The sequence below is a fragment of the Colossoma macropomum genome, unplaced genomic scaffold (genome assembly GCF_904425465.1).
Source record: "Colossoma macropomum unplaced genomic scaffold, Colossoma_macropomum, whole genome shotgun sequence".
NCBI classification, from domain to species: domain Eukaryota; kingdom Metazoa; phylum Chordata; class Actinopteri; order Characiformes; family Serrasalmidae; genus Colossoma; species Colossoma macropomum.
Window position 1 is genome coordinate 12,831,184 of NW_023494790.1, and position 14,257 is coordinate 12,845,440.

At 38.3% G+C, this 14,257-nt stretch overlaps 1 protein-coding gene across 1 annotated transcript in view; it reads right to left on the minus strand.

Annotated features, from left to right (window-relative positions):
- The window catches only part of itga3b (integrin, alpha 3b), a 56,523-nt gene that overhangs the window by 36,695 nt on the left and 5,571 nt on the right, over positions 1–14,257 (minus strand). The window lies entirely within an intron of this gene.

Consider the following 14,257-nt stretch of genomic DNA (forward strand, 5'->3'; position numbering starts at 1 on the left):
TCCTTTTTTCTCATCTTCTCATGGAAGCACTTACTTTCTCCATCTGCTGTACTAACCACAAAGTATTTGCCCCCAGTCTGTAGAATTCTGTCCTGTCTCTGGTTGAGTGTGAATGATGTCATGAGAGAGTTTTTTTGTGTGTGCCCTGGAGGAGTACAATCTTTCACCAGGTGTTGGGGCTGCGGGCCAAGCAGCATGGAGGGGTTTGGACTTGCAGACTTGTAAAACTCAAGCTGAAGACTCACTGATAAAGATTAAACATAGCTTGGTCAGCCGGCCAGCAGAGTGACCGAGTTTCTGGATGAACCAGTAAAATCTGTCTAAATGGTTTTAAAAGGTCATTTCTGTGTATCACATTCTATGGCAGAAGCTAGCAGCGGTGCTAGGCTCTGAAAGGTGCTGGAAGATTTTTCAGTGGGCTTTAAATGACGCTTAATTACTGATAATGTGACACTGAATGGGCTTATGAAGCACTTAGTGCTGGTCTGGATATTGCTGGTACACGGTTATGGAAATATGAAAGCATACTGTTGCTGTCAGTACCAAACTCTGTATATCCAAAATAGTAAATTTACAGGAAAAAGAAAAACAAAACATTGCTAATTTTAATGGTAGTAAATGTAAAAATATTTCGCTCTCAAAACATCCTCAATTCCTCAGGAAACATTCTGTTGGAAACATTCCTTTAAGATTCTGGTCCATGTTGACATGACTGCATCAAGTACACTTTCATGCTGTGAACCTCCCAGTATACCACATCCTAAATGTTCTACAGGATTCAGATCCAGTGAGTGGGAAGGCCAGTGAAGAACATTAAACTCATTGTCATGTTGATGAAAGCAGTTTGAGATGACTTTTGCTTTGTGACATGGTGCCTTATGCTGAAAGTAGCCATTAGAAGATGGGTAAATTGTGGCCATAAAGGGATGCACTTGGTTAGGCTGTGGCATTCAAGCAATGACTGACTGGTAATAACAGACCCCAAGTGTGTCAAGAAAACATTCCCCACACCAATACACCACCTCCACCAGCCTGGACTGTTGACACAAGGCAGGTTGGATCCATGGATTTATGCTGTTGGCACCACATTTTTGACTCTACCATCTGTGTGCCTCAGCAGAAACTGAGAATTCTCAGGCCAGACTTTTTAAAGTCTTTAACTGTCCAGTTTAAATGAGCCTGTGCCCACTGCAGCCTCAGTTTTCTGTTCTTGGCTGAGAGAAATGGAATCTCACATGCTTGTCTGCTGTTGTAGCCCATCCGTCTCAAGGTTCAACATGTTGTGCATTCTGAGATGCTTTCCCGCTCATCACAGTTGTACAGAGTGGTTATATGAGTTACCATAGCCTTTCTGTCAACTCAAACCAATCTGGTCATTCTCCATTGACCTCTCTCATCAACAAGGCATTTCAGTCTGCAAAATTGCCACTCACTGGATGTTTTTTCTTTATTGCACCCTTCTGAGTAAACTCTCAAGACTGTAGTGCGTGAAAATCCCAGGAGATCAGCAGAAATACCCAAACCAGCCCATCTGGGACCAACATTCCTGCAAGAGTCAAAATCACTGAGATCACATTTTTTCTCTATTCTGATGGTTGATGTGAACATTATCTGAAGCTGCCATCTTGTACGTGCATGATTTTATGCTCTGCAAGGCTGCCACAGGATTGGCAGATTAGATAACTGCATGAACGGGCAGGTGTACAAGTGTTGCGAATAAAGTGCTCAGTGACTGTTAGTAATATCACCTACACAATGTAAAGGGCTGTGGGTATTTGCAAATCATGTATACAAAAATATACAAGATACAAGGTTTTGTCCTGATAGAGACAGTATTTTTACATTTTGTCTATTTTCCTCTACTTACATTTGCATTAATGCTGAATCATACCAAATTAAAGGAATCAAATTGAAATGTGGGGAATTTTTATAACGCACTGAATTGTTTCCTAAATAGATTTACACCATCATCCACTTCTGTTCAAAAGTTTTCAATAAATTAGTTTTTTTGATGAAGTGCTAGTCCTGTGCAACTTAACAGGTTTCAAATAATTAACAGGAAAGTAGAAAGCTCTAAAAAAGAACTGTAAATGATTCAAAAGTGAGAAAGCTGTATAGCATCAGAATCAGAATCACTGGTCCAACTGCATGTACAAGGTATTGGTTTTGGTAAGGTATGATAATACAAATACTAAACAATTAATACCTATATTACAAAATAATTAAGGTAAAAAGTATACATTTCTATAAGGATACATGTCCATTTCTGATGAGCCCAGAGAAGTCAGTGGTGTTTCTGGTCATTGTTGATATATGGCTTTCACTGGGCATAGTACAATCTTAACTTGCATTTGTAGATGGAGCGATGAACTGTGTTTATTGACAACAATATGTCAAAGTATTCCTAAGCCCATGTGGTGATATCCATCATAGAAGCATGCCAGGCTATAAACAGGTGCAACTGTGCAAGGAAACTGTTCAGAGCTTCCCCTGTTCACAATATGCTTGATGCAACAAATGAACTAACTGAGGTTCTGTAAGCGTGCCAAGAAACATAAACTGACTGAACTATTTCAGTGAGCCTTTTAAAACAAGTAGAAGATGAGTGGGTTGTTGTTTTCTGAAGTCTATCTCCTGTGGTTTTGTACTTTTCAGATCCAGGTTATTGTGACTACAGATTGACAGATGTTCCACCTCTCTTCTACATACGTGGACTCACCACTGTTGAATATGAGGCCTATCAGAGTGATGTCATCCACAAACTTGACAGCTTGACAGATGGGTCATTTGAGGTGCAGTCATTGGTATACAGGGAGAAGATCAGTGGAGAAAGCACAGATCCCTGAGGTATGTCAGCACTGAGGGTGAGAGTATCTGACATGTACTTGCAGATCGATACGTACTGCTGTCTGTCAGTCAGAAAGTCTAAGATCCAATGACAGATGGACACTGGCAGGACTAACTAAGGAGCAAGTTTCTTATCTATTAGTTTCTTATCTTTTGCAGAGTTGAAGTCTACAAACAAGATCTTCACATATATTCCAGGGATGTTGAGATGCGTGTGAATGTTGAGATACTCATGTCGCCCACTGACCTTTTGGCTCTACAGGCAAACTATAGGGGACTAAAGATATTTTGGTGAAGTTTTTGAGGTGCGCCAGAATGAGCTGCTCAGTGGTCTTCATTGGCACAGATGCTAAAGTGACTGGTCTGTACTCATTCGGCCATGTGATTATTTGGTGATGATAATGGAGGTCTTGAAGCAGGCAAAAGACAGTGCACAGTGCCAGAGAGCGTCAGCTGCTTTGCTGACATTATACTTCTTATATACATTGCAAGCTTCTCATGCAGTGAGGAACAGGGAAAGCAGGGGTGCTTTAAGTACAAGAGAGAAGGTGTGATGTAATGGTGAGTACTGGACTGAAGGTCTATTGTCTTTCAAATCTGCCACAGAACTGGTTCAGCTGCTCTGCTAAGCTGGGACTGGCTATGCAGCTAATTGCTTTCTTTTTGCAGTCTGTAATGTGTTGAAGTATTTCCAAACTAAGGATCAGAGAGTTAGTAAACAATGGCTCAAGTTTATCCAAATAAATCATTTTGGTTTTCTGATTCAACGATAAGGTTGTAATAGATTTAATATCTAGAATTACTGCACCTTGTAATTGAAAGGTTGTGATCACTTCTTGGTGTCTAGTTTATAATATATAACCAAATAATTAATATGACAAGTGAGGAAGCCAAACCCTCTGCAAATCAGGGGGCCGGCCTTGTGTCTGGAGAACCGATCTTCATTTCTTGTGCGCAGGTGCACAGACATTACAGGCCAGCCCATTAAACATCGGACAGTCACGTTTATATAGGCTGGACTGATGCCAAGATCAGACACAGTCTATAAATGACAAATGACAGGTGTGACAGACGTGACCACATAGGGACGGACAAAAATAGGCTGAACAGAATGTTCTGGGTACAAACTCATACCACTGACACAATACTGACTATAATATAATAACTAACTTTTGGATTCAAGTGTAAAACATTAGTTGGAAAAGATTAGGCTGAACACTTGTTTGGCGGTGTGAGCATCGTTAAAATATTTCAGCTATTTCAGAGCATTTCCCAGGACTTTCTGCAGGTGTTGGTCATACCATCAGTCATACCTAATACTTAGACCTGCCTTAAGAATGAACTGCTCCCCCCCTTGCAAATCACAGATGTATGGTTAGGGTGCCTGACTCACACTGGCACCACCACTCTACTGCTGACGCAAATGTCTACATTCACCTGGTGGCTGTGTAGAGAGATAATCTGTTATAGTGTCTGAAAGAAAAAGGTGGAGAAGCTCCATAACTGGCTTTTTCAGTGCATTAGGGAGAACTGCAGAAGTACACAGGAAGCTGTTTCCTGAAATGCATCCATATGTCTGAGAGTTGGTGGGAAAGCAAACCTGATTCAAAAAGTACTTTAGAGGGGCCATACCATATTTTTATTAAAATAGTTGTTTCAAATGATTCACTTTTCAATGCATACAGTCTATTTATGGAAATTAAACTGCAAAAACAGCCCATTTTCAATTTATTTCATCATGGCTGTGATGTCACAGTCATGAATAAGTTTACAGACGAAGATTCAAGGTATAGCAGTTTAGCAAGGCCATTCATACTGAAGTAACATCAAGTGCCGAAAAAGTGGGGAAAATGATTAAATGTTGTGCTGTTTCTAACTGTCAGAAAGCAATATGGACAATTGCAACCATTCAGGCATCCATAAGGACTTTTCTACTTATGTCTCTGAGGATTTCATAGACTTAACCACAAGAACCTGGTGAATGCTACTGATTTGAAATTTGCAGCCAGCTTAGTCAGGCTGCATGAACTTGCCTGTTGGCAAGAGTAAAATCATTTTATCAGTTTTAGCATGAAGGACCAGAGCTTCCTGTGTGCAACAGTGTTTTCTGTGACTATATATAATATGCACAAGGTTTCTTTCTTGCTGGCCTTTTTTCTGAGTGGATCTGATATTCTTCTGCAAAATGACAAAACTAATAATAAAAGAATCTCTGAAATTTTGGCTTTAGCTCACATTCTTTGAAAAAATCCAATAGCATTCATAAATCATGTTATTAATCAAAATGAATAGATTGTAAAAACATTTTTAAGAGTCTTAAGCAGTATTCCAATGGGATTAGCTTGGGTAATATAATTTTACCCAGGTATTGTTTATGACCAATTGGCACGGGATAAAAAAAACAGTATAAATTACAAAGACACGAGGGGCTACTCGATTTATGCATTGCCACCACACCAAAAGAATTCTATACTTAACAAGTTTGGCTGCTCACAACTAGATTTCATTTATGCTAACCATCAAACTTTTCATCCATTTTACATAATAATAAGCCATACATTTGAGGTAGGAGGCTTGATTTGGGTCACAAAGATTACAAGTAGATGTTTCTTTGACTATATTATTGTAAAATAATCCAGCTAAGCCAGTAGCATATGAAACACAGACAATTGCTTATCTGCATTTACCAATTACCTGGACTGAGTGGGCAGTAAAGAAAATAGTAGGGACAGTACATAGGAACAGTCCTATGGGATGCAAACTAATAGTCTCCAGCAGTGGCTGAAATGACTGATTTGTGGTTGGGAGAAGGAGAGAGGCTCAGCTCTCATGATCACTCAGTAGCTGCCTTATCTGAGATTCCACAGACTTACACTGTGCCTGAAACGCTGAGAGATATGAGCAGAACTAAGGCTACCCTGGAACTAGTGAGCGCGTGCGTATGTATGTGTGAGACAGAGAGACTCCAGAGGCCTGCCGTCCTTGTCTGTTTGGCTTCTGAGTAGAGCTGTCATCATTTGTAATATTAGTATCTATTTCAGTGTGCATTTATTGACTCAACAACGTTGCTACCAGGTAACAAACCAACAAATGAAACTTTTGCTCTGTCATTTTAGTCTGTTTCAGTTATTCTGAACAGACCGAAAACTGCACAGATCAGCAGCTACTTCTGTCGGTAATTGTTTCTCAAGTTACTAAGGATCTTTAGTTAACATTTATCTTCAAAATGGCTTTAATGTATCACCAGCTAGCAGGTTAGACCAGAAAACACAATGGACTTTGCTCAGAGACATAGAATGCTTTGTGAAAGTGGTAAACAAAACCATTTTAGCCAAGACTAAAACTGAAAAACTGGGCATATCCCCGCAACGAGAGGAGTGGAGGTAAGTGAGCTGAGGAACAGTGGACAAGGTTGACCTCATTCACTGGTGCCATCAGTGCAACTGTTTGTTATGGAAACACTGACTCTCCTACCTGACTGAAAACTAAAGCAACGCATTCAGCTTTGCGTAAAAAGTACATTTCTCTGAATTAGCAGGGGAATGCACAGTGTAGTAAATGTCCATTGCATTGCAAGCTGTTTGGGGAAAATTGTTATGAAGCAGGTTGAAGTCAGGGGTCACTCTGGGTAACACCTGTAGGGGTAAGAGTCCCCTGGCACAGCAAGCACAAACTGTGAGGGAGATTTTGAGCTCTTGGACTATGGAGGGCTGGGGTGGTGGTGTTGGAGGTGCAGTGGTGAAGGCAGAGACATTTCAACTCAAATTAAGAATGACTAGCAGTCATAGTTCTGTCAGTGGAAACATTAGATGGATAGCACAACAATTAATAATTAAACTACAAAGTAATTGAAACTGGCAAAAGCAGTATTCTCATGGACATTGTAAATGCTCGCAGTAGATGTGTACATGCAGTGTCTGAATTACCGAATTACCCTCTGGCTTTTTGGTGGGGGTCTCTTTCAGAAGTGCCAATTATAATTAACAGGCCACACACAAACAGCCAGGGGCGCTATATGGTTGGAGTTAGGATGATTCTAAGGGCCTGTGACTGACAGAGGCCCTAAAGATCTGTGCCGGCACCCCTGTGCACAGCATCAAATTATTATGTGGTATTTTGTGTTGTCAAATGTATTTGAAAACAGTGCTTTCAGCATTTCTAATCATAACATGGATGGGTACCTACAAATATGTTGTTTAGTTTGCTGCATGCACTGAAACTGACATATGTTACTGGCATATCTAGAACCGCATTGATATTTACACCACTGTACATTGCAATGGTGAACAAACACCCGCCTATAAGCAGTGGTGTGGTGATGGATGGGTGGGTACACTGCGCCTTTTTTGGGACTCTATCCCAACATGCGTGCATCCGTCCACACGCTGTGAGTACACATCATTTCCACATATACTCTACAACAAAAAAAACCTAAATCTGCGCTACAAGTCTTGTGTAAAACTGTCAATATAAATTTAACAGAGTATACTATTAACCAATACAATACTATGAAAATAACATTTAGATATTTTAACTGTGTATCAGCTGTGAAAGCTGCTCAGTGTGAAAACTCTTCAAAAATTAAAGGATGAGAGAATAAAATCTTTTAATGGATCTCAAAATTGATTTGTTGAACCAGAACATGACTGTTGGTGTTACTGTCATCTTCACTATTTCATAATTTCAAATAATGTTCTGTGATGTTTGCGTTTCATTCCTACACTACTGTTGCACAGATGTACATATCTTTGGACATATGCAACATCTAAAGCTCAACAATTTGATTGACCACTGAACAACAACAAACAATACCAATATTTACCAACTATTGCTCAGTTGGTGAGAAAACTTTTCCTGGTGGGCAAGAGTAAGGAAACTGAGAGAATGCACTGTAATTCCAAGAACACAATATGATTGGTTGGAAAGCACTTTGCCCATGCTTGTATTTGTGAATAACCTGGGTTAATCTGGTAACAACTGAAAAAAGCTGAGCTGAACCTAGTGTTGTGGCAGGTGTATGGCTCTCCCTATAATGCAGAAGGGTACTAATTTTTGTGGCAGAAAGAACTGCCAATATGAAAATCTATTGAATATGATGTCCAGGGTTCTTTGCTTTACTTTCTTCTTTATTTTGCAGCACTGTTGTATAACAGCAATAGGACACTCAAGGTCACGTGTTATCATGAAAAGCGTCATGGCTGTGATCCACACACACTACCTTAAATTGTTTAAACAACAATACTAAAATTGAAGAAAAGGGGACAATGCCTTCCCAATTGTAGTGCAAAGCACAAGAAAAGCCACGGTACGGAAACTGCATAGACCAGTCTAAAAACAGCTGCTATATGGCCAACAAAATTCGAAAAGTTTGGCATGAGACCATGAGATCTGGCCCCAATGTGTGAGTCTTTGATATCTTAAGCCTATATCATTTATAGAAACAACTAATTGAAATAAAATATGACAAAGCCCAAAATAAAGTGCCATTTGCAAACCTAGATGAATCTAATGACTTTGAAGGGGGTTAAATACTTTTGCAAGGCACTGTATTTTCACACAGCAACCCAGAGTCACCTAAACATTCTGCTCTTCCAGAGTACATCATAACATAGCAGCCAAATCTAACTATCCAATGCTGAGAATTTTTTTAAGCCATTATCTGTCAATGCTACTATGATTCCAATGTCATTGTGCATCCCTAAGAGAAGTGATTTTTAGTCAGTGGAATAACCTTATGTAAGTTTCACAGTATGTTTTATGATAGTATATACATATCTGCTCATTAGAAATGTATTTTCCCAGAAAAATGTATGTACATGTATACGTGTATGTGTTTTATTCTATGTGATCCATGTTTTATGGCTACTACACAAACACGCTTATATAAAACTCATTGAACTAATCACCAAGCACACTGCGCTTTTTAAGCTGTTAATTTCCGTTAAGAAACCTAATCATGGCAGTTGGTTTGCATGTTTATTTGGTTTTTATTTTTATTTATTTATTTTTTTTCCCCCAATTTTCTCCCCAATTTAGTCATAACCAATTCTACCCACTAGTCAGCACTCCTCCAATCACACGATACCACCAGCACTAAGAGGGTGAACGGCTAGCTTAGGCTTCCTCACAGGCTGTGAAGCCACTTTGCTTCCCATTTTGCAATTTGCGTCTCCAACCACACGCGCATTCAAAAGAGTTTCTTCCTTCTCAATGATGCACACAAAAGCTACTTGAGAGCTAAAAACTCCCTCCTGTGGAGAATCTGAATTATTGTGCAGAAAATTAAGTATTTGTACTATTTGTATTTCCCAAAACTTCTTACGTTACCTCTGTTTGTTTACAATTAAAATGACAAACTGTTCATTTATTCTGATTAATACTTGTTAGAAGTATTATTAAAGATTCGCTGTTACAATATTTTAATATGCGCTATAACATGTTACTTTTCTAGCGACAGTCCTGCTAAAACTATTTCGTAACAGTTAGCAAAATTGTCTAAAATTTTTACTTTTCTTTCTTTCTTAGCAAAAGAAAGAAAGAAAAGAAGACTGCTGTTTTTGCTTATTTGCTTATTTTAGAGTGGCAAGTTGTATCAGCACATAAAATGTGGAGTTCCTATGCAAACAGCATACCATTTCTTATCTGAAATTTACCCACCGAAGCACAGAAGAAACGCTTGTTTTGTTTGGTGGATAAAAAATAGTAATACTCAAGCTAACTTAAGTTTTTAATCATCGGATAAACTAGCAGACAAACACACAGGCAAGGAGAGCAATTAGGATGCTACTAACTGAGAATGACCCACCTCCCAACTAATATTTGGTCAGTGGTGATTCTATGGTGGTCCCTACAAATTGCATCTATATAGTAGAGGTGCATCATAAAACTCTTCAAACCTGTCCCAAACTGGCCTCCTATCTATGGCCCAATCACAGGAGACACCACAGACACACACACCAGTCTAAACAGCAACATGCTGATAGAAAGAGTGACACAAGTCACCCAGATAAGCTGGCGTCCTGTGATGTAGGTAAAAAGAACCCTTCCACGCCCTGATTTGGGTTTGGATATGATGGCTAGAACCTGTTCATCTTAAGGAGAGGTTGAAAAGGGGACAACAGTCCTCAGATCAGTGAGATAAAACCTACACAGAGATCCAGCCAAACTGATAGCCGGCATTGCACTCAGCTGACTAGACAGAACATCTCCTTTACCGAAGAACAGCCTTGTCTCACAAACAAAAACACTTGCGAGATGGATAGACACTAGGCTACACTACATCAATGGATACACTCCTCAGTAAAGAAACTACTCAGTTGTTCACTTTTAGACCTGATTACTGCTTCAGTATACTGTAAACAGGTGAACGAATATACTCCAAACATTCAGTTGTGATATTGAATTTGCCATTATAAGCAGGGAAGTCCTTCATGAAATTTGCAGTTAGTAAATGGGACAATTATATACAATTACTACTCTGTAAAGGGGAGCGAGAATTTAATTATGGTGCATATATCCATACAGGTTCCTATGCCAATTCATCAAAATGATGCAGTATTATAAGATGAAAGTGTGCGTTTATGGACCTAGAGTCTAGGGTAGATCTCTGATGTGTATAATATGTTCAAGCAGAGATCGTCAGCCTATAGATCTTTGGTGCACTTGCAGTGATGTCTTTACATCATTCAATGTCAATGTCATACATTGATTACAGTATCAAGTAGAGTAGCCGTGAGGCCATCAGAGAGTGTGTTGTAAACAGTGGCGTAGTCTAATCTGAAGAAGTATATGTGACTAGCTGACCCAGGCAACATTAGCAAGACTAACTAGCAAATATGAATGTAACTTATACACTTAGCTAGCCACATAAATACCCATTACTCCATTAATTTTACATTCACGGTGTAATTTTACTTCAAATATAACCATTTAGTTTAGTATGTTTACTTAAAAGGTAACTCCACCGATTTTGCAAAATATCATAATTATTCAGTGGTTTAGATGTAATCAATAGAGTCAGAACTGTACACCATTTTTGTACTAGGAACCAGACGTCCAAAGCATTTAATGGCTCTATAGCTATATCCCGTTAAGTCATTACACAGAATGGTTATAAATAGGTTGCTTGATACTTGAGAGATTGTTTTGTTATAAAGTTAGTTTTATTATAAACTTTATAGTTTTATTATAAAGTTTTGGCCTAAAACGTATTTTTAATATAAACTATTACTCCAGGATCACTTCCGTGTTCCCTATCAAAACTGCATACTCAACTGAGATCAAGCTAATAATAGAAGATTTTATTCCCATGGCTGATTTTCTAGTAGGTATGCAATATACTCCTGTAAATCATGAACACTATAAGTTGTAAGCCCTACAGCAGCCCTACAAACCAACAGCATCCTTGTGAGGTTGTAAAATTGACAGAGTGGTTACTGCGAAACCACTCAGTCTAAAAGTGGCACATTTCATGCAAGCAAAACACGACTGGTGAGGCACTTTTTTATCACTTATCCAAAAAATCGCCTGCTGCAAGCTGTAGGTTACATGTGACGGCCATAAATGTGAAGTCATGTTGTAACATAAGCCAGTAGTACTTCAGTAGTACTACAGTAGTACTACAAGTATGCAACAGAAACCTGAGAGTAAAGCTTTCAGGTCATTTCACACCAAACTACTACTAGATTTTGTTAGTAGTAGTTAGTTTGTTCATGACACAACTCAATAATAACAATAACATGATTGCTCATTTAAGAGGAAACCTACTGGAAGATCCCTAAATGAAAAATGATTAAGGCTCTTATCTGTTTCTTCGGGTCTTAATCTAAACCTATCAATCCTTAGACATCATTATTGCTGTTATTTCACTATGCTATATTTAAGTGTAATTACATAATTACATGATTTATTACATACACATAGTTAGTTACATTAAAAAATAATCTTGACATTTGTCCAAAAAATGTCAAAAAGGTGGGAAAATCTAAAGGATGGTTTATGCTAAAAGACTATACACACAACAAAAGGTGGTATGAAGTGAACATTTAGCATCTGTACTTTCAGATAATTTTTTTTTAATCAGCTACAAGTTGAGCTACGAGTTCACTAAGCTTGTTTCAATGAGTTACACTGTTAGAAATAAAGGTACTCTGTACCAAAAGATTGGAGAGGGGGTGTGTGGAGTTAATACAACTTAGAAAATATAATTTCAATGGATTATGATGCTGGTGCAATTATGTTCCCTGACTAAAGGTACTGATATGTACCCTTGATGGTACCACCCCAGTGACAAGAGGGGTACAGCCCCAGTGACAGTTCCATACCTTTATTTTTGAGAGTGTACAAGTGAAAAATAATTAATAACAAATTATATCATGCTTTTGTTATTGCTGGCAAAAAAAGATTAAAACATCTTGATTTCAACCATATTAAAATACATTAAATGAAACACTATTTGATCTGAACAATTTTCATATACCTACACACTTCAGCAACGTATATGTCAATAGTGAGCGTAAATGCAATCTCCAATCAGATGAAGAAAAATCAGTAATCTGACTTACATTTTGCATTTCCTTATCTATAATAACAGTATCTGTAGATCCACATGAAAAACACTGCAGTTTTTAGTGTACTTGCACTTGTGTGTGTGTATAAAGGCATAACTGTCAGTGGCATTTCTCTGAGACAAGCATCCCGGCAGTTGGGCACCAGCTGCTATTAGCAAAAGAGCCACAGAGAGGCCTCTACTCTAATACTTCAATCATCATCCATAAAGCCAAAGAGCTATATAGAGCACACCTCCAATTATAGGCAACAGCATGACTGAGTACAGCATTCATCAACCATACCCTAAAACACAATCTTTAAAATAAATGCATCTAAACTGTTTCAACCAAAGCACAAATAAACTTGAAAATTTGAGGCTTGTGCTTTCTTGTGATTTCTCATTATTTGGTGTCTTCTAAAATTGGGTAATCTTTGCCTCCATTCCACTGAGCAAAGGTCAGCAACATGTCACTATCGCAACAGAACCTCTGTTCTGACTGTCTGACCACCTCTCAGATATGACGATAATAGGGCCAATGCTGAGCTGTGCCCATGGGGAAAAAATGTTCTTAACTTTAAGCAAATTATGTAAGTAACAAAGTCATTTTGGACCATTTCTATGGGTCTATTCTTCATGAAATATTCACATAAGGAAAAGGTCAGCTGCCATTTTCAAATGATGTAAAAAAAAACTGCCATAATTTGCTGACAATCAGCTGCTTAATATTTATAATAATATAAATAGTTTGTGAAAGTTTATGTAGTTACTATACATTTGTTGCTACTGATTCCCTGAGGCCCTCTATAATTGGTCAATATCTGTTTTTCATGATACACAGTTGTTTGGTGCTCTAGTACTAAACTATCCTAAAAAATCGTAATGTGTTTTGTCACAAATATGATAGCATATTGTGAGATTACCCATCCCTGCTGTGGAGAGAGCCATGCAAAAAGACTGCATGCTTCAAGCTAGCTAGAAAATCTAAGAAAAGTATCTGTATTAAAATATATTCATGCAACTTACTCACTTCAATACACTATAATATATGAATAAATAAAATGGAAAAAGTTTCAACCACTTTAATACACTCATAAGTGGTTTTCACATCACTATACTCCAATAGGGCTGGGTAAAATAGTACCTAGTGGAGCATAGCAGCAATTTTTTATGATATGCCATGTTGACAAAACATTAGCGTTTAGTGCGAAAGGGGACTCTGGGGTCATCTCATTCATATCCTGCTGTATGTGCTGAAAGGCAGCCTTTTTGTATCATGCTGGCTTTGCACTGAAAAACAAGGTACAGAAGGAATACACACTAATCCCAAGGCGGCCATATCCAGTCACGCCTGAGGCCTCTTATCTGCTTCTCATCCAGGAACTTTCAGCTAATCTGCTCGAGAGGAGGAGGAGAAGGCCATTCCCTGTTGAGTTCAGTGAGGACACAGTAATATTCCCCAGCAGCTCATGATGGCCAAAATATCTTAGACCTCAACCTAGGCATTGTTCATAAAGCTTCCAGCACAACTGTGAAAGTTTTATCAAGTTACCAGACCTTGCTTTTCATCCAATTGGCACACACAAGTTTTGTAGAATTATAGGGGGCAAAAATATAGTTTTTATAATAATATTATGTTTTAACAACAAGATGTATTCTATTGTATTCTATTTTATTATAGCATTATGTTACAGTGAAAAAACAATTTACTCCGCTTGGCTGAATACTAAAATTGGGATGAAGTTTAGGATCGATGGTGACCCGGTAAAAGCATCACAGGCTTACTCCGAATAACTTATTCATTAGATCAGACTGGATTTATTGCCACTTTGTGCGGTGAAAAGGGCTTAAGTGTTAAATAAG